Source organism: Notamacropus eugenii, chromosome 5 (genome assembly GCF_028372415.1).
Source record: "Notamacropus eugenii isolate mMacEug1 chromosome 5, mMacEug1.pri_v2, whole genome shotgun sequence".
Taxonomy (NCBI): domain Eukaryota; kingdom Metazoa; phylum Chordata; class Mammalia; order Diprotodontia; family Macropodidae; genus Notamacropus; species Notamacropus eugenii.
In genome coordinates, this window is record NC_092876.1 from 198,977,595 (window position 1) to 199,001,940 (window position 24,346).

Consider the following 24,346-nt stretch of genomic DNA (forward strand, 5'->3'; position numbering starts at 1 on the left):
TGTGTGTGTGTGTGTGTGTGTGTGTGTGTGTGTGTGTGTGTACGCGCGCACATGTGGAAAATGCTCTAGAGTGCTGGGCCTGAACTCAGGAAGATCTAAGTTCAAATCTATCCTATGACACTTACCAGCTGTGTGACCCTGGGCAAGTCAATTAACCGTTTTGTCTTAGTGTCTTCATCTGTAAATGAAGATGCTAATAGTACCTACCTCCTAGGGTTGTTGTGAGGACCAAATGAAATAATAATTGTAAAAGTGCTCAGTACAAAGTACTTGGCACATAGTATTTATAAATATTAGCTAATTTTTTATTATTAAATGTGAGTAAATATTTCCTCTGTGCTCATCTGTTTCCTTCTCTCAGAATGCCCTTCATATTCCCTATAACTATTTGCTCATTTTCCTCTCTCCCTTTAGTGCCCAGGTCAGATACTACCTCCTCCAAGAAGCCTTCCCAGATAGCCCCCAAACAGAGGTGAAGCTTTGTGTCCTCACTCAGAAGGGCACTTTCTCAGTATGCCTTTCTTTATGGAGTTTTTTGTGTCTATGTCTTATTTCTTCTAGTGAGTGTAACATCCAGGAAGTCAGAGACTGCAGCTTCTATTTCCCACAACAGAACAGCACAGTGCCTTGACACTGGTCATAGAATCACAGGACATAGATTTAGAGTTGGAAGTTACTTTAGGGATAATCTAGTACAACTTTCTCACTTGACAGATGAGGAAACTGAGGTACAGAGAGTTTGTCACGCAGTCACACAGATGAGATTTGAAGCAAGGTCCTCTAACTCCAAATTGAGCTTTCTTCCTACTAATCTACACTTGCATGAATAAATATTATTTGAATATTCAATGAATACTTTCCACTAACTAGCTATGTGACCACTCTTCTATAAAATGAAGGAGTAGACTAGATCATCTATTCTCAAAGTGTGGTCTGTGGACTCCTAGGGATCACTAAGACCCCTTCACAGAGTTCACAAGGTCAAAACTATTTTCATAATAATACTAAGATATTATTTGCCATTAAAATATACCTCCCTTTTCCGACTACATATCTGTGTGAGGCCAGATTTTCTTCATATATTTCAACCAAAACAACAGATTGCAACAGACTGACACAGAAGCAGATATGAAAATCCAGCTGTCGTCTATTTAGCCAGACTTAAAGAGATTTTTAAAAATGTGTAAAAAATGTCATGCTACTATTTTTTGTTTTGTAAAAATTTTTTTAAATAAAACATGCTATTTTATGTTAACATGTAATGGGGTTATTATTTTTAATGAATAAACATTTTTTAAAAATTTATCCATTTCAAATTTTAATACAGTAAAAATCAATGGATATAACAAAAACTCTTTGGGATCCTTAATGATGTTTAAGAATGTAAAGAAGTCCTGCCTGGGACTAATAAAGCTTGAAAACCAACTAGATCATCTGAAAGTCTTTTTTTTACTGTCAAGCCTATGAACCTATGAAAGGAAACCATCTAATCAAATCTCTTATGGAATTGTTTAGCAATCGAGGGGAAAGTAATTCTAAACAAAAACCTTCCCCAGCTTTCCTTACTATCTCTATCAGGGACATAATAAAACAACTGAGATTTATATTGAGGTTGCAGGGAGTAGAGACTGTTATTATTGTTTTAAAAAAATTCTTTTGAATCGGTACAGGCAATTGATTTAATTTGATTGGGAGCTTTTATTAATATCAGATCACTAACTCTTCTGTAACCCCCAGGGCCTCACCTGGGAGCAGTGAGAAGTAGCTAGTAGCTTTCTAGTGACCACTGAGTGTGCTGTGACAGCCTTTGGGGAGGATGGAATGTGGGGGTGCAGACCACAGTGTCTGACCTAAGTGAAGAGAAGGCAGCGCTCAACTACCTTGCTACCCATGTGTCAGAAGGAAAAATCGAATTATGGTGCCCTGGAAGCCTTCCCCAAGCTCCATCCCCCAGCTGTACTGTATGCAGGACGGCTCCTTCCCCTCTAATTATACCCAGTTTGTAAACACTAGTAGGATTAGGTACCGAGTTGGACAATAAAGGGGACAGACCCATTGGGTAAGCATTTCTGACTAAATCACTTCTGTTCACTGTCCAACTGTCCAATGCTTATTTCTGATCTCCTATTGCTTCTGCGAGAAAAAATTGGGTCTCCAGGACAAATCAGAAACAAAAATCCCAATTGTATCCAGTTCCATAAGCTTGGCTATATATCCTCAGCCAAGGTAGTGGGTAAGGTTTTCTCTCTCCCATGAGCCCCATCCAACTTTGCCACTGGAGCTCGTCTCTTCCCTAGATTCCCCCCTCTAGTTTCCCACTGTCTGTCTTGTTAGCTTCCTCCTTCAACTTGCCAAGGATCATTTGGTCCCACACTCATCTCCTACTGGCCCCACACTCCGTCTCCTACTGGTCTCACTCCATCTCCTACTGGTCCCACTGGCCCCACACTCCGTCTCCTACTGGCCTCACTCCATCTCCTACTGGTCCCACTGGCCCCACACTCCGTCTCCTACTGGCCTCACTCCATCTCCTACTGGTCCCACTGGCCCCACACTCCGTCTCCTACTGGCCTCACTCCATCTCCTACTGGTCCCACTGGCCCCACACTCCATCTCCTACTGGTCCCACTGGCCCCACACTCCATCTCCTACTGGTCCCACTGGCCCCACACTCCGTCTCCTACTGGCCTCACTCCATCTCCTACTGGTCCTACTGGCCCCACACTCCATCTCCTATTGGTCCCACTGGCCCCACACTCCATCTCCTACTGGTCCTACTGGCCCCACACTCCGTCTCCTACTGGCCTCACTCCATCTCCTACTGGTCCTACTGGCCCCACACTCCATCTCCTACTGGTCCCACTGGCCCCACACTCCGTCTCCTACTGGCCCCACACTCCATTTCACAATGGAGCAAAACCTACGGTCAGAAGTGAAATAAAGTCTAGCTCAAGGACACAAGAACAACTCACTGTAATCTTCCTCACCCCCCACCTGACCTAAGCTTGAAACACATACGCCTGCTGCTACATTAAAAAAAACCCACCGCACTCTTAGAGGGCCTCCCTCTTTAATGAGAGCGTGTATCAGGTGGGGGTTTTCCAACCGAAAGGAGTAGGTTCCTTCAGGCTAAAGAAAGCCTCGGTCTGGGAGAAGAGCGGCACCCAGGAGTTTATCCAGGAGACTTGAATCCGACGAATTCTCAAACCTCTCACTAAAGCCCTTGTAATATTTTCTATGCAGATCTGTGTCAGAATGAGCGTGGAGAGGGGAGGAGAGGAATGAGCCTCCCAGGCGGCGGGCGCGACTGCCGGGGTCATCACAGCCCCCTCCCCCGCCCCTCCCCTCCTCCTCCCCCCTCCCCCCACCTCCTCCCCCCTCCCCCCACCTTCTCCTCCCCAACCCCTCCTCCTCCCCTTCCCCCTCCCCCACCCCTTTCCCTTCCCCCCAAACCCCCTCCCCTCCCCTCCCCCTCCCTACTCCCCCCAACCCCTCCCCTCCCCCTTCCCCTACCTCCTCCCCCCCCACCCCCTCCCCTCCCCCTACCTCCTCCCCCCACCCCCGGACTCTGCGTACAAGATGAGGAGGATAAATAAGTGGTTGTTTTTTATAAGGAACTTCAGACCGCCAAGTCAGAGGGCATCTTGCTCGGCCAAGAGCGTTGGTTTTTTTCCTTTAACGCTGATTAGCTTCCGTGAACTAACAGCTCACACACACCAACACAAACAACTGACCCCTGACCCAGTAAGCCAGAGCCAGACTTGTTTTTCCTGGGCTGAACCGCGCCGGCGCTCGCCAGGGCCCTCAGCCTCCGCGCTCGCGGCCAACACTGGGGGGCAGTCGGTAACCCGGGCCGGCCCCGCGCCGAACGGCGCTCTGAACGCGCCGTGAGGCCCAGACAGGGCCGGGGCCTGTCGGAGCGGCTGATGGTTCGGGTGGGGAAACTTTGCGCTCGCATGCTTGTAACCGGAGAAGGGCCGGCCTCACGTGGCCCGTCGGGCCTAACTCGGTTTGTTGGAGGGCTGCAGCGCACCCTCTCCGGCAGGGGAGGGCCCTGCCTGGGCCGCGGCCGCCCAGGCGGCTGCTGGGGCTGCTGCCGGCGTCTCCCGGGCAGATTTCCGGGAGGGGGGGGATGAAGGGGAGGACCCCCCCCACCCCAGTTTCTTTTTTTTTTAATTCTCCAGTTTGCTTTGATGTTTCTAGCCTTGGGATGGAAAACTACAAAACCTTTTTTTTTTTAAGAAGACGAAAAAGAAAAGATTTAAAAATAAGATTAGGGTCCGTGGGTTTTTTTGTTTTGTTGTATTGTGTGTCGTGTTTTTTCAGCTTCCTGGAGTTACTTTTTTTGGTTCGGTGTGTCTTGAAGCAATGAATCTTGACGGCCTCTCCCGTAAATCCACTTCCCGGATCTGTTTTTTAATGCCAGTTTTCTTTTCGTCAGCCCCTAAAGTTGGGTTGCCCCGGCCTTCCGCGGTGGGGGTGAAATAAGCAAAAAGCCAGGCGCGCAGGAACGGGGAGGGGGAGGGGAGAGGGAGGAGCAGTAAAAAAAATTAGGAGCCACCGGCTACTGGAGGGGGGGGACAAGACGGGGAGGGGGAGGAGCAGTTAAAAACTTAGAGCCGCAGGCTACCGGAGGGAAGGGAGGGGGGAGGGCGTGGGGGAGGGGAAGGAGGAGTGGGGCCGTCTGGCCGAGCTGCGCCCAGACTTAGGAGAAAACAAGACGCTCGGGCCCGCCCTCGGCTGGGAGAGCCGGGCCCGGTGCGGGCGCCCTGGGAGCGGCGGGGCGGGCCGATGCACGCTCAGCCCGGCTCCTAGGGAAGCAGGCAAGGGAACGTAGCCGGCTCCTTGGTTACTGCTATACTGGACTTGGGTTAGATAATGTCACCTTCATCTTGGCAGTTCCAGGTGAGGAGGTTGGTTTTTTAAAGAAATAAACATCTGAACGGTGACGAGGACGCCTCTCTCTCCAGCCGGGAAGCGGAAAAGCCCCCGCGCCACGTGCGGGGCGGGGGGGGGGGCGGCGGGGCTGGAGACGGAAAGTGGGGGGGGGGGTGAAGGGGGCAGCTCTGACTTTGCAAAAGGAAGAAATGATTTGCTTTTCAAAAAGGCCCTGGAGGAGTGGAGCTGCGTGACGGGGAGGGGCGGGGGAAGACTTGAAGTGCGGAGCTGCCGGAGGTCCAGTCCGACAAGACAGACGGACAGACCCCCTCCGGAAGGACCACGCTTGAGTCAGGAAGAAAGGACAGCTGCGTTGTCGCGTCCCATTTTTATGAGCAGAGCCAAGCTTCCTTTAGAGTTCTTGACTCCCTGGGTTTCTAGGCACACCATTTATGTTTCCCCATCAGCCCTGGGGTGCCTTCTGTAGGCTGGCTAGTGGTGGGGATGCTGAGGAGGCATGGCCTCTGACAGGAGGCAGCACACAAACACGGGGTCTAAAGCAGTGTTTTTAAAACAACATGCTCACCTGATCCTACCTGGTCATGTCTGTTACCACCAAGATGGTGAGGTCTTCTGCCCTGTAGACCAGGGGTTCTTAAAACCCTTTATCCACCTGGATCCCTGTAAGATGGTCTGACGAAGCTTCTCTGGACCCCTTCTCAGAATGGTCTAGAAGGAGATGCTACGTTTCGTTTAGAGGTTAGTGAAAATAACAGTGTAACTCCCCCTTCTCCAACTAAATGCAAGGACTCCCCAGAATCTACCCGCTGAAGTCATGCTAAGTCATTAGCCCGTCTCTCAAAACGGGGAGGCCCTTTAGAAGTCACGGTGACACGGAAACTGACATTGGTTTTCTAGTAGGTCCCTTTCCGCGTACACCTTACCCGAAGCCAGCGTTTACGGAATGTTCAGGTCCTTTTGTGCTTTGTACTTCATCAAATATGTTCTCCCAAGGCTTCCGTTACTGCTGAACTGGGCTGGACGGGCTCGGTGACGGGCTCGGTGACAGGCAAGGTTCCTCCCAGGAGAGAGCCCCTTCTGGCTCTTCTCAGGCAAGACTGCCTCCTTGAGCGGCCAAGGCCGGAGAACCATTCCTCTAGAGAAGGCCGAAGAGGAAGGAGCTGACTGACTTCGCCGTAGATTGTCCCCTGGATTGTGCTCTATGCTTAGCTTTGGCTTCTGTATCCTGGCCTATGGCTGGCTCTGCTGGATCTTTGATCACTTGTGCGTGCCCAAACAGATCTCCTGCAGTCTCATGGCCTCTGGTCCCTGTCTCTCTTCCCAGTTAGGAAGACTTCTAACGTTTCTCCTAGCTGAGTCTCAGCTCCCCAGGGCTCTTCCTTCAAATAAATGGAATGACTGCTTCTCCCTTATCCATAGCCCATAGCCAGAGCAACCAGACCATTTCTAAAAACCCTAGGTCTCAACAAAATGCTCAAAATCCCAGACAGCTCAGAGTTATTAAAATGTTGGCCTTCTGTACATTATTAGGAAGAGAGGGTTGGACCAAAGCTCAGCTTCAGTCCAGGAATTTTGTTATGTGCCAAATGTAAAAAATAATCCAGCAAACTTTTTATTAATCTTTTATAATTTAGTTTAAATGGTCTGACTGGGAATATTAAAAATATATTCGGAAGTTACTTTCAAATATATGCTTAAAAAAGGTTTGCTACATCCTTAAGTATGTGTGTATATATATTTTAAAAGTTATCTGAACTTAACATTTTTAAAATTGCTGATGAAGTAAATTTTTATATGCCAAATATTATTTTTCCATGGACTTTTATTTTAAAAATTGGGGACATATTTCTCTGAGAAACAAATATTTCCTATTTTAAACTTACTAACCATTAAGAACAAAAAGTACTCAGCTATATAAACAGGAAAAGAGTCAGTCATACATGAAACTCTTTATTTACATGTTTTTGAGCCGCATTTTAATTTTAGCAAGATCATTAATGAAAATGGAACAAAATGGAAAAATTTTTATTATGTATATATGTCCTTGCTGTGTGTGAAGCACTGGGTTAAACTGGGAATATAAATCTGACCTGTAAGAGCTTACATTCCCATTGAGAGAGTCAGCATTTATATACAGGAGAGGTCTGCTGAGTGGGTGGCTGCATGGGCCAGGAGTCCTATGAGGTGTGGTGGTATACTCTTGTGAACTATTTTTCTTTTGTGTTAGAACTTATGTGGATAGTGCATTAAGTACAGTGGTTTGAGTGCTAGACCTAGAATCAGGAGGACCTGAATTCAAATTTGACCTCAGATATTGACTGTGTGACCCTGGGCAAATGCTGTCTACATGAATTTCTACATCTGTAAAATGAAGGTAATAATGGTACTTTATCTCCCAGAATTCTTGAGAGGATTAAATGAGATAGTAATTAGCTTAGGCCAGTGCCTGGCACACAGTGAGTGCCCTACAAATGTTAGTTGTTATTATTGCTGTTATTGTTGTAATCAGTGTGCCTAGTTCAGAATGTTCATATTACCGAACAATTATGCTTCTTTCACAACCCTGCAAAATTATGGTTAAGATTCTGCAAGCTAGGCTTCAGCTATATGTGAACCAAGAATTACCAGAATTGAAAGCTGGTTTTCAAAGAGGCAGAAGAACTGGAGACCAAATTGCCCACATTCACTGGTTTATGAAGAAAGCAAGGGAGCTGCAGAAAAACATCTACTTCTGCTTCATTGACTATACTAAAGCCTTTGACTGTGTGGATCACAACAAAATGTGGCAAGTCCTCAAAGAAATGAGAGTACTAGATCATTTTTTCTTCCTCATGAACAAGTACTGGGGTCAAGGAGCAACAGAACCAAACGTGAAACAACTGTTTGGAGAGTACAACAAGGCTGTATAGTCATCTTATTTACTTAACTTAATATGCAGAGTACATTGTGTGAAATGCCGGGATGAATGAATCAAAAACCAGAATTAAGGTTGTTGGGGAAAATATCATCTCAGATATGCCAATGATACTGCTCTGATGGCAGATAGTGAATTAAGAAGCCTCTTGATGAGGGGAAAGAGAATATTGTAAAAGCTGGCTTGAAGCTTAACATTAAAACACAGAAACTAAAATCTTGGCAACTGGTTGTATCATTTCTTGTCAAATAGAGGGAGAAGAAACAGAAGCGGTGTCAGATTTCATATTCTTGGGCTCAGTGATCATTGCAGACAGTGACTGCAACCATAAAATTAAAAGATGCTTGCTCCTTGGAAGGAATACCATGGCAAATCTACACAGCATACTAAAAAGCAGAGACATCACCTTGCCCACAAAGATCTGTATTTTTCAGTAGCAATGTATGGCTGTAAAAGTTGGATTATAAGGAAAGCTGAGCACTGCAGAATCAAAGCTTTTGAGTTGGTAGTGCTGAGGGATACTTTTGAGAGTCGAATTAGTCAATACTTAAACTAATTCAGACTCTTCACTGGAATGTCAGATACTGAAGTTGAAGCTTAAATACTCTTGCCACCTAAAGAGAAGACAGGACTCATTGGAAAAGACCCTGATGTTGGGAAAGATGAAGACAAAAGGAAAAGGATCTGGCAGAGGATAAGAGATAGTATCATGGAAAAGGTGAACATGAGCTTGGAGAGATTTGAGGAGATAGTGGAGGATAGAAGGGGCCTGGGGCTGTGGTCCGTGGGGGTCACAAAGAGTCAGACATGACTGAATTGTTCTGATTTTGCCTTCTTTACTCTGGATCAGAGGTAAAAACCTTTGTTTTAGTTTTAGTCATTGCTAAACTTAAAGCTCCATAAAAATGTAGCTTTTTATTATTCTTAAACTGTGATTTAGTGGAAAGCCCTGAATTGAGAATCAGAGGAACTGGGTCCAAATCCTAGCTGTGCACTTTAATGGATGGCCAAGTTGGCACAGTGAATATAGTATTGGACTTGAAACTTAGGTAGACCTCATTTCAAATCTTGCCTTAAATACTTAGTAGTTTTGTGACCTTTGGTAAATCACAACACTTCCCTCAGCCTCAGTTTTTTTTCATCTGTAAAATAGGTATAAAAAATGCATCTGACTGCTAAGGTTGTTGTGAGGATCAAATTTTGTGTAGTTTTCCTAGGTTTGCTCACTTTACCTCAGTCCATACAAATCTTTCCAGTTTTCTCTTTGCAAATCTTAAAATACTGTTTATATCCTAGCTGTTATTATTGATATTATTATCTGGATAACCTTGGACAAGTCACTTATGTCTAGGCCTCCATTTCCTCATCTATCAGTCAGACTAGATGGCACCTGAGGTGCCTTCCAACAACACAGTAGTTCAGGAGTAAGAATACTTCTTGCTCACTTTTTGTTGATTTTAGATTAGTTCTCTGCCAACATCATTCCACAACCTCATCTCCTTTGAAATTCACTCTGAGCACATATATCACTGTATTCAGATCCTTGTCTTTCTTTCCAGTCCAACCTCTACCCTTAAAAAACGCTGAACTTAAACAACAAAAAAAATGAATATTTCCATGTACAGTAGAAGAGACAGATTATAATAATGTCTAATATTCATATAGTGCTTTAAGGTTTACAAGTGTCATTTCACTTTATCCACACAATGGCACCAGGGTGGGTAGGTGCTATTGTTATGCCCATTTTACAGGAAACTCAGGCAAGATAGAGGTTAAGTGACTTGTTCAGGGACACACAACTAAGAAGTGTCCAAGGCAGAATTTGAACTCAGATCTTCCTGACTCTGCATTCAGTACTTTGTCCATTCATTGGGAGAGGAGAAGAGAGGAGAGGAGCTGCTACTCACTCACAAGCTGTATTTGTCCTTCTTGAAGAGGAGCATGACATCAAGACGATGACATGAGTTGCAGTTGACTTTGATTTAAGTGAGGGAAACAATGAATTATGTATAACTTCTTTTAAAATATGTGTTTTATATATAACATGATATTGATGCATATATGTTTTTCTTTTAAAATATGTAAATTCAACATATAACTTGCCAAGCCATTCTGCATGTGAGTCATTATTTCTGGCCTTTCTGTTCTCTTTTGTGCATTAAAAAAATACTTCAAAGATTCTCTTTTCTTTCTTTCTTTTTTTTCCTGTCCTATAGCTAACCCTTACTGTCTTCTAGCAACACAACAAATAAAAGAAAAAACAAAGTCTTTTATTACAAATAAACATAGTCACTCAAATTCTCACAGTAGTTGTATCTTGAAATGTATGTCTTATTCTGTATCTTGAGTCCATTACCTCTCTGTCAGGAGGTGGGCAGCATGCTTCATCATAGATCCTTTGGAGGCATGGTTGGTGATTGCCTTGATCCGAGTTCATAAGTCTTGCAAAGTTATTGGCCTTATAATTTTTCTCCTAGATCTGCTCGTGTAACTCTACACTAATTCATACAAGTCTATCCAGTTTTCTCTGAAATCTTATATTTCATCATTTTTATACCAAAATAATGTTTCTTTGCATCCATATGACATGATTGTTTTTTCAGGCATTCACCAGTCAATCAGTACCTCTTTAGTTTTCAGTTCTTTTTTATATAAAAAAAATGCAATGATATAAATATTTTTGTCAATATAGGTCCTTCTCTTCCATTAGGACACAGGCCTGGTGGTGGTATTACTAGGTCAAAGAGTAAAAGAGGGGACAGAATTCCAAATTGCTTTCTGGAATGACTAGACCAATTCACAGTATGTGCCCATTTTTTCAAAACTCTTCCAATAATTGTCATTTTTCTTCCTTTTGTCATGGTTACTAATCTGATGAGGATTAAATGGAACCTCAAGGTTGCTTTCATTTTTCTTTCGCTAATGGTTAGTGATTTAAGGCATTTTTCATATAGTTATTGATAGCTTAGATTAAATTCTTTGATAACTTCCTTTATATCCTTAAACCAATTATCTGTTGGCAAATGGCTCTTGTTCTTATACATTTGAATCAGTTCCTTATGTCTTGGACCTGAGACCTTTGTGAAAAGAAGCTTTTTGGAAGGATTTTTTCCCCTCCTTTAACTTTTTTCCCTTCTAATTTTAACTGCAGTGATTTTGCTTGTACAAATTTTTTTTTTAATTTTTGTAATCAAAATTATCTTCTTTGATCCTCTCCTTCTTGTTTGGCCATGGACTCTTCACTTCTATCCCTAGTTGTGAACAATACTCACACACATTGTTTCTTTAATTTATTTGTGATGTCACCTTTTAACATCTAAACCATATGTTCATTTGAAGCTTTTGTGTAATATGGAATGAGATATTGGTCTGTACCTATTTCCTACCAGTTTTCTTAGCTATTTTTGTCAAATTATGAGTCTTTTCCTTAGTACTTGTATCTGTGGGTTTTTAGAACACTGTTCTCTTATATTTGCTTGCTTCTATGTGTTATGTACCTGATCTGTTCGACTGATCAATATCTCTTTTTTTTTTAGTACCAAATCATTGGAAAGTTTCTGCTTTATAGAATAGTTTAAGATCTGGTACTGCTGGGGCCTCCCTCATCCCCCATCCCCCACCCCTTTCCTACTTTTTTCACCATTTCCCTTGATGTTCTTTATCTTTTTATTCCTTTCACATGACTTTTGTTCCCCCCCCTCCCCCCCGTGATCTTTTGGTAGATTGATTAGTATGGCACTGAATAAAGAAGTCAAATTAAGTAGTATTGTTATTATATTAGTGTAGCCAACTCATGAGCAATTAATATTAAATTATTTAGGTCTGTCTTTATTTCTATGAAGAAGGTATCTATATAGTTTCTGTGCATATTTTGGTAAATAAACTCCTAAATATGTTATATATTATATAGTTATTTTGAATGGAATTTTACTTTCTTACTCTTTTCTGATGGGATTTTTTGTTAATATACAGGAATGCTGGTTATTTTGTGAATTTATTTTATATCCTGAAATTTTGGTGAAATTATTGTTTCCATTAGTTTTTTAGTTGACTTTTAGGTTCTTTAGATAGATAATCTACCTTATCATCTGCAAAAAGCAGTTTTGTTTCATTACAAAGGATAGCTGTGCCTTCCCCATGATTTTATTGGCAAAGCCTCTAACTTATCTCTAGTACATATAACATGTGCTTATGTTTTAGATAGATGTTACTTACCATATTAATCAAAGTTTCATTTATTCCTGTGGTTTCCGGTGTTGTTATTTTCCAGTAGAAATGAAGGTTGAATTTTGTTAACTTTTTGTATCTATTTGTATAATCATATGGTTTTACTTATTTTTCTATTTGTATAGTCTGTAGTTTTTATAATTATGTTTATATAGTCTGTTATGTTTATAGGGTTTTTTTAATAGTCTGTAATTTTTATAGATGATGAGTTGAAGCTACCCTTTATTCCTGGTATGAATCCAAGCTAGTCATGGCGTATAATTTTTTAAACATGTTATCATAGCTTATTTGCTAGTAGTTTAAATAGTTTGTATCAGTTTTCATTAGAAATATTAGGCTACCATTTTCCTATTCTGCTTTGTCTCTCCTGAGTTTAGTTATCAAAGCCATATTTGTATAATTTCGTGTGGAAGGATCACCTTTATTCCTCTTTTTGCAGACTATTTGTGTAACATTGGAATTAATTGTTCTTTGAATGGTGGAGCTCAATTGTGGATCCATTTGATCGTGGAATTTTTGTCTTTGCAAATTCATTTATGTTTTCTTCATTTTCTTTTTCTGGTATTGTTATTTAAATAACAATTTCTCTTTATGTTAATCTAGGTATTTTATATTTGTGTAAATACTCATTTCATTTCTCAGTTTTGTTGGTATATAACTAGGCAGAATAACTTCTGATAGTTTCATGTTCAGTTATTTTGAATTCTCCCTGTTCATTTTTGTTCCAATTTGTGAATCCCCAACCTTGTGAAATAGGACTTTGATACATACATTCCATATATGCAATTGATATTCTCATGACCTACACTTTCACTCAGCCTCAGCCACATAAAGGGATGGTCACATCTTTTACCTCCTCATCTTCTACAGGTATTCCACTTATAGAATCAAGAATTATGAAATATTTTGATCCATCCATAACGTCCTAACCTTGTCTTCATCCTAACCACGACCTTCATTTCCTCCACCTCACCCCAGAGATCTTATAAACCACCATGTATGTGCTTTCTTTGCTTTCCTTCCTTCCCAATAAGTCCTTTGTCTTATCAATCAGTAAGCAAATATTAAACACATCTATGTGCCAGACATGAAGCTGTATGCGTACTCTCAATGCTCAAGCCTCGTTAAATCCCAAATGTGGATTCTCCTTACTGTTTGTCTCTGATTCTACTGGTCTCTTGCTGGAGAAAGTCTCACAACCATCCTGACTAGGTCTACTACAATTTATCTAATCTCAGTTGGACCTTAATGCCAGAAGGACACCCTTTTATTCTTCCCTAATTGATTCTCAGTGACATTTGCCAAAGCGACCCTTGGAAACCTTCTCTTCTATCCTCAAACATCCCAGAGCACTCCTTGTCTGCCTGTCTTAGCTGAGGTCTTTGCCTTATACTTTATAAGAAAATAGGATGCATTTACTTGGTCCTTTTTCTTCTTCCCTGCTTTATATCTCAAAAACCCTTGACATAATTCCCTATTTCTTCCTTTAATCCAGTCTCTGAAAAAGAGGTGGTTCTCTCCAAAATCTCTCAGCTTATACCTTTATTCCATTTCCTATAGCAGACTGCCCACGTAGTCAACCATGTTCATTCTTTCTGTATCTACCGGCACCTTCCCTGCTACTTATAAACATGCCAAGGTCTTCCCATCCTTACTTGACCCTGCTTACTATTCTTTCAGCTTATCATCCTATGTTCCTCTTCCTTTTCACAGTGAAACTTCTAGAAAACGTTATCTATACTTGTTCTCTCTACTGTCCTCTCTATACTCTACTTCTCTCACTTACTTCTCAGTTCCATGTAATCCAGCTTCTCATCTCATCCAGCAACTGATGTTACTCCTTTCAGAGTTACCAGTGGCCTCAATTGCCAAATTCAATGACCTCTTCTTAGCCTTATTTCTCTTCAGATTTCTTTGATATTTGATACTGTAAACCACCTTTCCCCCCTGCATATTCCTTTTTAGATTTTTTTGAGATACTGCTTTGTCTTAAATTATACTTCTTTTTGCAGGATCCTTATCAATCTCCTCTGCTTGATTTCATTGCCCCCTAACTCAGGGTACCTCAAGGCTTTCTTCTTTTTCTTTGCTTCTCTTTTTATCTCTTGGTGACATCATTTCCTATGAGTTTAACCATTATCTCTAAGCAAATGACTCTCAGATCATGTATTTAGTTCTAATCTCTATCCTAAGTTTCATTTCCATATTACATATCAGATATTTTGAACTGTGGAAGTACTGTTGACATTTCAACATGTCCAAAGTAGAGCTTATCCTTTTTTGCACTTAATAGTATTTTTTTCCAGTTACCTGTAAAGATAGTTTCAACATTCATTTTTGTAAGATTTTGAGTTCCAAATTTTTCTCCCTCTTTCACTTCCCCCTCCCTAAGACAGTAAGCAAGGTTACAGGTTATATATATACAATCATGTTAAACATATTTCCACATTAGTCATATTGTGAAAGAAGAATCAAAACAGAACAAAAGGGGAAAATCACAAGAAAGAAAAAAAAACAAAGTGAAAATAGTATGCTTTGCTCTGCATTCAGACTGTAGTTCTTAGTACGTGGACAGCATTTTCCATGACAAGTCTTTTGGAATTGTCTTTGATCATTGTATCTCTGAACAGAGCTAAGTCTAATGCAGTTGATCATCACACAGTGTTGCAGTTACTGTGTACAATGTTCTGGTTCTGCTCATTTCACTCAGCATCTGTTCATGTAAGTTTTTCTGCAATCATCCTGCTTGTCATTTCTTATAGCACAGGAGTATTCCATTACATTCATATGCCACAACTTGTTCAGCCATTCCGCAATTGATGGGCATCCCCTCAATTTCCAATTCTTTGCCACCATAAAAAGAGCTGCTATAAATGTTTTTGTACATGTAGGTCCTTTTCCCATTTTTTATAATCTCTTTGGGATACAGCCCTAGAAATGGATTTCTGGAACAAAGGGCATGAACAGTTTTATAGCCATTTGAACATAGGAGAACTCATCATCTTACTCTCGTGTCCCAGCTGGCCTCTATTTCTAACTACCTGGTTTGTGTCAAATAGTCTACCTTGCTTCTAGACACCTAGGTTCTCTAGATAGCACATCATATATCATCTGCAAAAAGGGATTGTTTTATTTCCTCGTATGTATATTCCATTTCCTGTTTCCTAGAATATTCTCCATTTTAACTTCCAACTCTTTATTCTTATAATGATTCATTGATACTTTTTTCTTTTCTTTTAAAAAAACTATCAATAGTACTAAACCTCTTCTTGTAATTCTTTCCTTTAAAAAAAAATCCTGCTAGGAAAAAGTACGGGATGAAAAAGAAGTCAACACATTGGCTTTATCCAAAAATTTATTTATTACTATCCTACACTGCTAGTCCATTACCTGTCTGCTTAGAGATAGAAAAAAAATGACTTGTTATCATTCTTCTGGAGTTGTGATTGACCATTGCATTGATCCTAGGTTTTATATCTTTCACAGTTGTTTTCCATTATAATGTTGTAGTTGTAAAAATTGGGCTTTTGGAGGGGTTTTGCTCAGATCGCCTGATTCTCTGTATTCATCCCTTCTCACTTCTTACAATGCAGTGATACTTCATGACATTCATATACTCTGATTTGTTCTGCCATTCTCTAGTTGATGGGTAGTCCCTTTGTTTCAGGTTTTTGCTAAAAAAAAATTGATCTAAATTTTTTTGGAAACAGAATCTTTCTTTGATCTCTTTGGAGTATAAGGAAGGAAACAAGCTTTTGTTAAGCACCTGCCACATGCCAGGGTATTTTAATATTAAGAGCTTTACAAATATTATCTCATTTGATCTTTACAACAACTCTGGGAGGCAGGTGTTATTATTATCCTCGTTTTATAGTGGAAGAAACTGAAATAAACAGAGGTTAAATTATTTCCCCAGAGTCGCATAGTAAGGGTCTAAGACCAAATCTGAACTCCAGTTATCCTGACTCCAGGGTTAGTGCTGTATTCACTGGGCCTGTAGCACCAGTATAAGCCAGATAAGTGGTAGCTCTGGTTCAAAGGCTATGTCCTGTTGCTTTTCAAAGAGATTGTATTAGTTCATAGCTCCACTTAGCCTTATAATAGTGGATATCACAGGCAGCAAATGTTCTGTAATTAAGGCACAATTTGAATAGAAACTAAAGGAAAATGTGGTTAGTCTAGTGAAATTTTCATAATTTCCTTAAAAGATGAAAGCATTAAAGGCTCATTGCCAAAGTTGCCCAAAATGGATCTGTTATTTCCTATGAATCCTATGCTCTAAATAGATCATGTGTAGTGATTGAGGGAGTTTTCTGAGTATTTGTTTAGAACTTTAATTATTTCATCCTAATACCATTTAGCATCTCATAATAGGGGTTGACTTGATTAGCTTGTATTGTTTTGGAAAGTATCACTACCCCTTTGTGATGGTGTATAATAGGAGTAATCATTCCTTTTTTTGCATTTTCCGCTTTTCTGAGCTCGGGTTGAAGAGCAGTGTGCATAGAATGTACTTTGGTCCTAGTAGGGGACACCTACTCTTAGTTATAGGGACTGATTGACCATACTTTCCAATATGGTAGCAGTCAAGACAGTGGTGAAATATTTAGACTTTCTGAATCCTGAGTTATTGGACTCAGAACACTGTACTCAGCCCCAGAGAGACAGTGGCAGAGTGACTCTCAACCATCTGTCAGTCATGGAAAAAGGAACTTACATGGCCCAAATGGTGGAAGCACCTGAACCCCAAGAGGAAAAGTTCCTCAGGAGTGTCAGTGTTGCAGTTGCCTTGTTATTAATCCCAAGTTCAAGAGTTCTGAGCCCTAGCTTTCTAGGAAGAGGAGGAGAGTTCCTGAACAAAGTCAGGCTCTTAGGAAGAGTAGATGTATACATGTTACCTCGAGTGTAAGTCTTGAAATGGGGAGCAAAAGATTGGAACTTTGTTCTTGGCCATTATCGTGATTTATTTATACAGTGCAGGTCCTAGGAAGGGGTTGCTTACCTAGTAACTCTAAGTGTATTTTCCTTCCAAGGGAATCCAAGACCTCAGGATAGACCTAGATACATCTCTGAAGGTAAAGTGGGATTTGCTATCTAGCAACCTCAAGTTCCTTTACCTTTGGGGAAGTGGGCAGAAGAGCAAGATTGATATGGTCAGCCATTCTGGAGAGCAATTTGGAACTATGCCCAAAGGGCTACAAAAATGTGCATACCCTTTGACCCAGCAATATCGCTACTAGGACTATATCCCCAAGAGATCATAAAAATGGGAAAGGGTCCCACATGTACAAAAATATTTATAGCAGCACTCTATGTAGTTGCCAAAAACTGGAAGTCAAGGGGATGTCCATCAACTGGGGAATGGCTGAATAAATTATGGTATATGAATGTAATGGAGTACTATTGTGCCATAAGAAATGAGGAACAAGAAGACTTCAGAGAGGCCTGGAAGGACTTATATGACCTGATGCTGAGTGAAAGGAGCAGAACCAGGAGAACTTTATGCACAGCAACAACCACAGTGTGTGAGAGTTTTTCTGGTAGACTTAGATTTTTGTAATAACACAAGAACTTCTTACAAAAAAAAAAAAAATCCCAATGGTGGTTCTCAAGGCAAAATGCCTTCCACACTCAGAGAGAAATATGGAAGTCACTCACATAATGTAACAGATCATGTTTGTGTATGTGTATGTGTTTGTGTATCATGTTCTGATTTGTTATATGATTTCTTTCATTTATCTTAGTCTGACTACATAGCATGACTATAGTGAAAATATACTCAATAGGAAAGTATATGTAGAATCTATACAGAATTGTATGCAGTCGTGGGGAGGGAAGGGGGGAGTGGGGTGTAGGTGGGGGGGATAAAATCACAATTGTATGGCAGTGATTGTTAAACATTAAAAAATAAAAAAAAAAATAAAAAAAAAAGATTGATATGGTCTCTGGGATTAAAGAAGAGCGGTGGTGCATAATATTGGAGATAGAAGGGGAATTGGATCAATTGGTTATAGACTCCTACCAGTCCTTTTTTGTGTTTTTGCATGTTCCGTGAGATGGAATAAAGGTTAGCCACTTTGTTACCTTAAGTGCTTATTATACAAGGACACTTTTACTCAGATTTATGTAGGGGGCACTTTTAGTCAGACTTAGACACGAGCTATATTCAAGTTATATGCCGAGATTTGCCAAAGACAGCTCTGGGTAGTGGCAAAATAAGTCACAGCTAGCCCAGAGAGTGAACCTGGTCTATATAAAAGCATAGTACCTTGAGTTAAACACACATATGTATGTGTGTGTGTGTGTGTGTATTATACACACATATGTATATTTGTGTATATATGTTTATATACACACATATGGGGGTCAGAGAAGTATATCTACTGGGAGACTAGAAGTTGCATGATAAAACACAAAGAGGATCCCGTTTCATGCTGTGAAGGGAAGGATCAATACCTTGATTTGAATCTAGCTGTGGTCAGGAAATCAATGAAGGGAGGGAGGGTGTGAGGGTGGTGATTATAATGGCATAGATGCTCATTTGGCTCAGCAAACAAGCTGCTATGTTTTGCACCCCCTTGCAACTCGCAAAGGAGACCTTAGCCTTGACACATAATATTTATTAGAATAATTTAGTGAGGCCATTGAAAAGAAGAGACAGTCATGGGAGGAAGGGATCATTTGGCCAGCTGCAGTTTTGAAATTATAAATATCTAGCTATTATAACCTTCAAAAAATCCAGAAAGAAAGGTGCTTGGAATCATAATGAACCTCCAAATAAGTAATAGGAAAGATAACTACAGAAAGTTTTTCTCTCCCTTCCCCTCCCCCACCTAGTCTCTACACAATGAAGCCTTTGGGAGAGTAATCCAGGGCCTATGATCCATTGGAAAATTAGGAAGGCTTCATTAAAGCAAGTGAGAGGGCCCAGTGAACATCAATACAGTATTCTACTCCTTTCTGTCCTTTTTTCATTACTTTTCATGGAAATCTGGTGGGGGAGGAGTAGAAGGGGGTGGAGGCTAAAGAAAGTTTTGTTTTTACCCAAAGCCACAATAGTAATTGGCTGCACTCTTAAAAATTCATTCTTTCAACCTGATTTTTGCCTACATACTCCATAAAAGCTTTAACTAGATATTTTTGGGACTAATCAATCTAAATGGACCAAATATTTTTTTTCTTTGTAGACTCAACCTGAGCCTATATGATGCACTTAAATCCAGTCATATACCCAAGTCAAGACTTCACCTTTGTGATGTCATTGGTCCTACTGGAGATTCAAAGACAAACTACCACAATCAACAATAAGGACAGGTGATTCGGGCTTTAGGGATAGGAGGAGCATCTGGAGCTGTAGGTAGCTAGGAGGGATAAAGGTGGCCACATCCATAAAGGTGAATTGATGCAGATTTTACAGGCTGAATAAGATATCTGAAGCCCAACTTTTTATTTATTTATTTTTGGCCAACCACAGTATTTGCAAAGCTGCAATAAAGTCTGGCTGTGCTTTCATTTCTCTCGTGACATTTCCGTATTCTTCCCTCCTGCCTTTCCAGAATGAGATTTTTTTTTTTTAAATAAACATAGCCAGGGCTTTTGCAAATCTTGACCTTAGTCAATCAGAGATGGGCCTTCTCTGATAACACAACATGCTTTCTGAAAAAAAAAATCATTCTTCTGTTTTTCATGTTCTTATTTTAAATGCTTGCCTGTTATGAAGGTTTTGTTTGGACATGTTTCCTCTTCCCCACCCCCTTTATTTATCTGAACTTTAATTAAGTGATCAAAAGGCCCAGGCTCCTTTTTCAGAATCAGATGAGCCACGTGTCTGCAAATGTTCATCTGGAAAAATCCATAAAGGCTGCACTTCTACCTTTAACTCCTTAAGGAGAATGACTTTTGTCCTTTTTTCTAATGGCCAGGGTAACTTGCAGTTGCAGTGTTCCTGAGGCATGGGAAAGCAGGTGGTACAGTTAGCACCACGCACCGCCCCTTCCCTGTATCCTTAGGTCATCAGTTTCAGCACAGTTGCAGTGGTGGCTAGTTTCAGAGACTGTTCTCTCCCATCATTGTGAACAGCAGGAGGGGTCAGAGGCATGTCTTCATACAGTAGTGGGGGCTCAGCCCGCCTGCTTGGGTCACTGGCCATTTGTTTTGGCTTTTGCGTCCTTTGGCCCTGTAAGTGGAAAGGGCACAGAGGGGCCTGTACTTCACGTATGAATTTCCCCTTGCCTAACCCATGACATGGAAGGTGAAGTACTCCTTTTCCTGTTCTGTCTGTGTTGGGGGTGGAGGGAGGGCGGGGCAAGGCAGGATACAGCCTCTGAAGTGAAACCAGTGCTCTGTTGTATGCTGTGCAACTGGATGCAGCGAGGACAGAATTCTCATCATCAGAGAATTCAGAGAGGGTTCAGAGGAGTCACTAAAGGGTGATGACTCAAGGGTTACAGAATTTAAAGTGAGCAAGAGCTAAAGGCACTAGGATTATTTTGCAGGGGAAAAAGAAAGTGGAAACAGTGGGAAAGGGTTTGAACCTCAAGAGGTACAGGAATTAACTTGAGGGGTTTTCCAGACAACTAGTAGTTTTTAAAAAAATTATTCATTTCGACTCATTGTTCTCAAAACTTTTGGATTTCAGGACCCCTTTATACTCCAAAAATTTATTGAGCACTTCAAAGAAAAGCTTTTGTTTACATGATTGATATCTATCAGTATTTACCTTATTCAAAATTAAAACAGTTTGGTATTATTCTGAAGATAGTTTTGACCTCACTGACCTACTGAAATAGTGGGGGGAGGGGGGGAGAGTCCCTAGACCACACTTTGAGAATTGCTGATTTAGATAAAAGTACAAACCAAAAAAAAAAAAACCCTTTAAATTTAGAAACAAAAGTTGCCATGACTTGTTTAATCAGTTGTTAGTGCAAACTGGCACAGACATGGTGCTATGAATTTCTATCTTGGTGACATCCATTCAGTTGGTGGCTTGTCCAAGTACCTTTTCAGACTAGAGGTGTATCAAGGATACAAAAATCTAGATGGAGACGCAAAAGTAGTTATTTAAATATTTGTCAATTGTTAAGCATTCATCTAAACACAATAATATAAAAAATGCAGTATTGAGTGAGACCCATCACTATATGCAACTGACCCAGCATTCTCTAATGTAATACTATCCAATCCATTACAGTGGCATTTATTAAGCATGTACTTTGTGTAGAATACATGCTAAGTGCTGGAAATATATAGGCAAAACATAAAAAAAATATACCCTCCAGAAGCTTCAATTTTATTGGGACTTGTAATCTGTCACTCATATTGATACCAAAGGATATTTTCCTACATTGTTAGCTTTGTAAAGTTAAAAATATTCATATGTTCTTATTTTAACTACTAATCATTATGAACCTATCATCAGTGAATGAATGTAAACCTTTCCAACACCTATTTTTATTTTCTGCCCAGACATTTTCTCTCTTTAGGGTAATGATTTCCACAACCTGGGTATTAAGTAAAGTTCTCAGTTTTCATTCAGATGTTTGACACCATAGAGACAGCCTGAAAAAAAAAGATTTCTGCAAAGTGAATGTGTTTCCTGCTGATTAAATAGCAAACCTTCAAATAGATTAAGGAGTGGCATTGCTAGAGAGGACCACAGGTTGGGCCTGAGCTCAGGACAAGGAGTCATATTTGCTCCATGTTTTTGGACCCATCACTTGACCTCTCTGCAGGAAAACGAAGTTAATTAATGCTCTCTGGAGAAGATGCCTCAAAAACTGAAAAGTAAATGATTCTGAAGTCCAGTGGCAATAAAAAAAAAAAAATGGTGTGGGTGTCTGACAGGTGAAAATAGCTTGCCTAATAGGAGAAGTGCCTAATATGCCACAAAAGCCTTCTTTAGTCCAAAAAAACGTGGCCTTAGTGACTTAGAGTCTAGCTGTTCAGACCTGTACATTACAGGGTTTAATGAAGAAAGCAGAACTCCCTGATTAGAAATATGGGGACAGTTTCTAATTTAAATGGGGACAGTTCTTAATTTAAAAGAACAAGCAGTGTTGTCAAAAATGCAATGGATTACTTTGGGAAGTAATGTGTTCCCTGTCGCTGGAGGTTTGCAAGCAAATACTGGAAATTAATCATCAGTGATATTGTAAGACAGAATCTTTAATTTGCATAGGGTGTGGACCAAATTACCCCCTGTAGTCTCTCCTAACTCAACATTTCTCTGATTTTATGGTAATACCTGTAACATGGTTCAGCTCTGCAGCTCTGGGTTTATGTGAACTGGGTTCAGTCTGGGAGGTTTCTCATATATTATGCTCTTTGGCTTATGCCTTTTCGCTTATTTTCTTTGGGACCACGAAAACTTGTTTTCCCCATCCACCCCCATCCAGGGTACCCCCTTGCAGTATCAGAATTTGGCTAATGTCAAGGCAACTGTTACTGACATTTTGGAAGTCCTTTATGCCTCCTGGAGACCAGTTCCATCACCCTTGGACTCAAAAGTACAATCAAATTGAGGACTCTCAGCACTGCTAGGTGGCACAGTGCTAGGCCTAGAGTCAGGAAGACAAGTTCAAATCCAGTCTCAGACATGTACTAGCTTTGTGACTATGGGCAAGTCACTTAACCCTCCTTGCCTCAGTTTCCTCATCTGTAAAATGAGCTGAAGAAGGACATGGCAAACCACTACTATCTTTGCCCAAAAAAAACCAAATGGGGCCAGGAAGAGTCAGACAAAACTGAAAAACAGTTGTACAAGAAGGTGATACAAAAAAATCAACTAGCCCTTTCAGTATTCCCTACTTTCCCAGGGACATGTATAAATCTTTCTTTTTGAGACATCCACAAAAGTGGAAAGAACTCAGGGTCATTAGAGTCATTCCTTCTTCTAGACCTGCACAGCCCACACAGCTCACAGTAAGAGTAGAGGGTAAGGTTTGGATTTGCTTCTTCTTGCTTTTTCCATGTTGTGGTTCTCTTTCTTACGGCTACTTGGCTTTGTCAGCAATCCAGAAACTCCTCTGCTCATTCCAGAAAGTCCTTTATTTGTTCTAGGAACTGCTCTGACACTTTGCCATTGCAGTTCCAGTGCTACTATTTCTGAAGGCCTGAAGTTCCCTTACTCCTTTCTGCAAGTCTTAAGCAACAATCCTTCCCTTGACTTTTTCAGTCCTCCTTTTAAAGACTAAGTCCAAGAATAGAGCTTGGATGGTAATTCCATCTGCAAAGCGGCATTGGTTGGGCCATTAAGTAAAAGATTGTGGTTGTGGTTTGGCCTTCATTCTCAGGAAGGACCATGGCATCAGGAAGATGATGACATGACTTACGCTGAATTGTATTTAAGTGAGGCAGGGCTATGCAGTCACCAGCCTCACTTTCTTCTCCAGAGAAGTCTGGGTGCAGATACTCATCAGGGTGATTGGAAATGGCCCAGGATACAGCGGGAGACCTTGACCCTGTTAAGCTAAGGTCTTTTCAGGTTCTTACTTTGAGTCAAGGGATGGCCCCTTTAATAAAAAAAAAACAAAACTGGAAGGGGAAGACCCTCAGGGTTGTTGGCCAAAAGAGGAACAGTTACTATTTACATTCACTCGGAGCTAAAAAGGGCCTAAAAATTGACCTTTAAGTGGTGCTTGGGCGGGGACCTAATATCCAATCAATGAGATCCAGAAGGATTTGGGTTTAAGAATCATCTTTGAGAAAGAAATCTAGCCAGTAAATGCCAAGTTAACTATCAAAATAATCAAAATTTACCTTCCTTTAGGCAAATCACCCTCAGGTAAGGGGGAGATACCAGAGGAGAGAAGTATCCAGAAAGACCATTACCTAGGTGAAGAAAAATCCAGATGAATCCATGCTTTGTTGAAGAGATAACTCACGGGAATTTCACAGTTGCTTATCCATCATCAATGCCAGAAGTCCTCATAGGTGGAATTTGTACCCAGTTTGACGGATTTCACACTTGGAACCAGGGTATTGTGTCAATGTAACCCTCTGTATACTAACATCATAAAGATTCTTAGAGCAGCATTGTGGGAGTGGCATGAGACAGTTCGGTCAAGTAGAATTCAGAGGATCCTTTATTCACATTTCAGCTCTAACATGAATTCTGTGATTTTGAGCGAGTAACTTAATTTTTTTGAATTCATTTCCCCCTTTATAAAATGGGAATAATGATGATGATCATTGGACACCTGCCTCACAGCATTGTTAAGCAAAAAATGCTTTGTGAACCTTCCAGCACATTATAAATGGGAACTGTTATTATTTAACATTAGGCCCTAGTGAAGAATAGTGTGGTGG

General features: G+C 40.8%; 2 long non-coding RNA genes across 3 annotated transcripts in view; one reads left to right on the forward strand and one right to left on the reverse strand.

Annotated features, from left to right (window-relative positions):
• LOC140505648 (uncharacterized) lies at positions 1-6,412 on the reverse strand. Of its 2 annotated transcripts, none has more exons than XR_011967590.1 (3): positions 5,475-6,412; positions 3,577-5,026; positions 1-3,245 (listed from the first exon to the last, which is right to left on the reverse strand). It is a non-coding gene; the product is annotated as an uncharacterized lncRNA (long non-coding RNA). The 2 variants fall into 2 exon arrangements; XR_011967589.1 differs by having other exon boundaries at positions 5,465-6,412.
• The window catches only part of LOC140505647 (uncharacterized), a 25,345-nt gene continuing 5,764 nt past the window's right edge, over positions 4,766-24,346 (forward strand). The window contains exons 1-3 of the long non-coding RNA XR_011967588.1: positions 4,766-4,905; positions 19,228-19,354; positions 23,808-24,016. This is a non-coding gene — a long non-coding RNA (uncharacterized lncRNA). The remainder of the gene's footprint in view (positions 4,906-19,227; positions 19,355-23,807; positions 24,017-24,346) is intronic.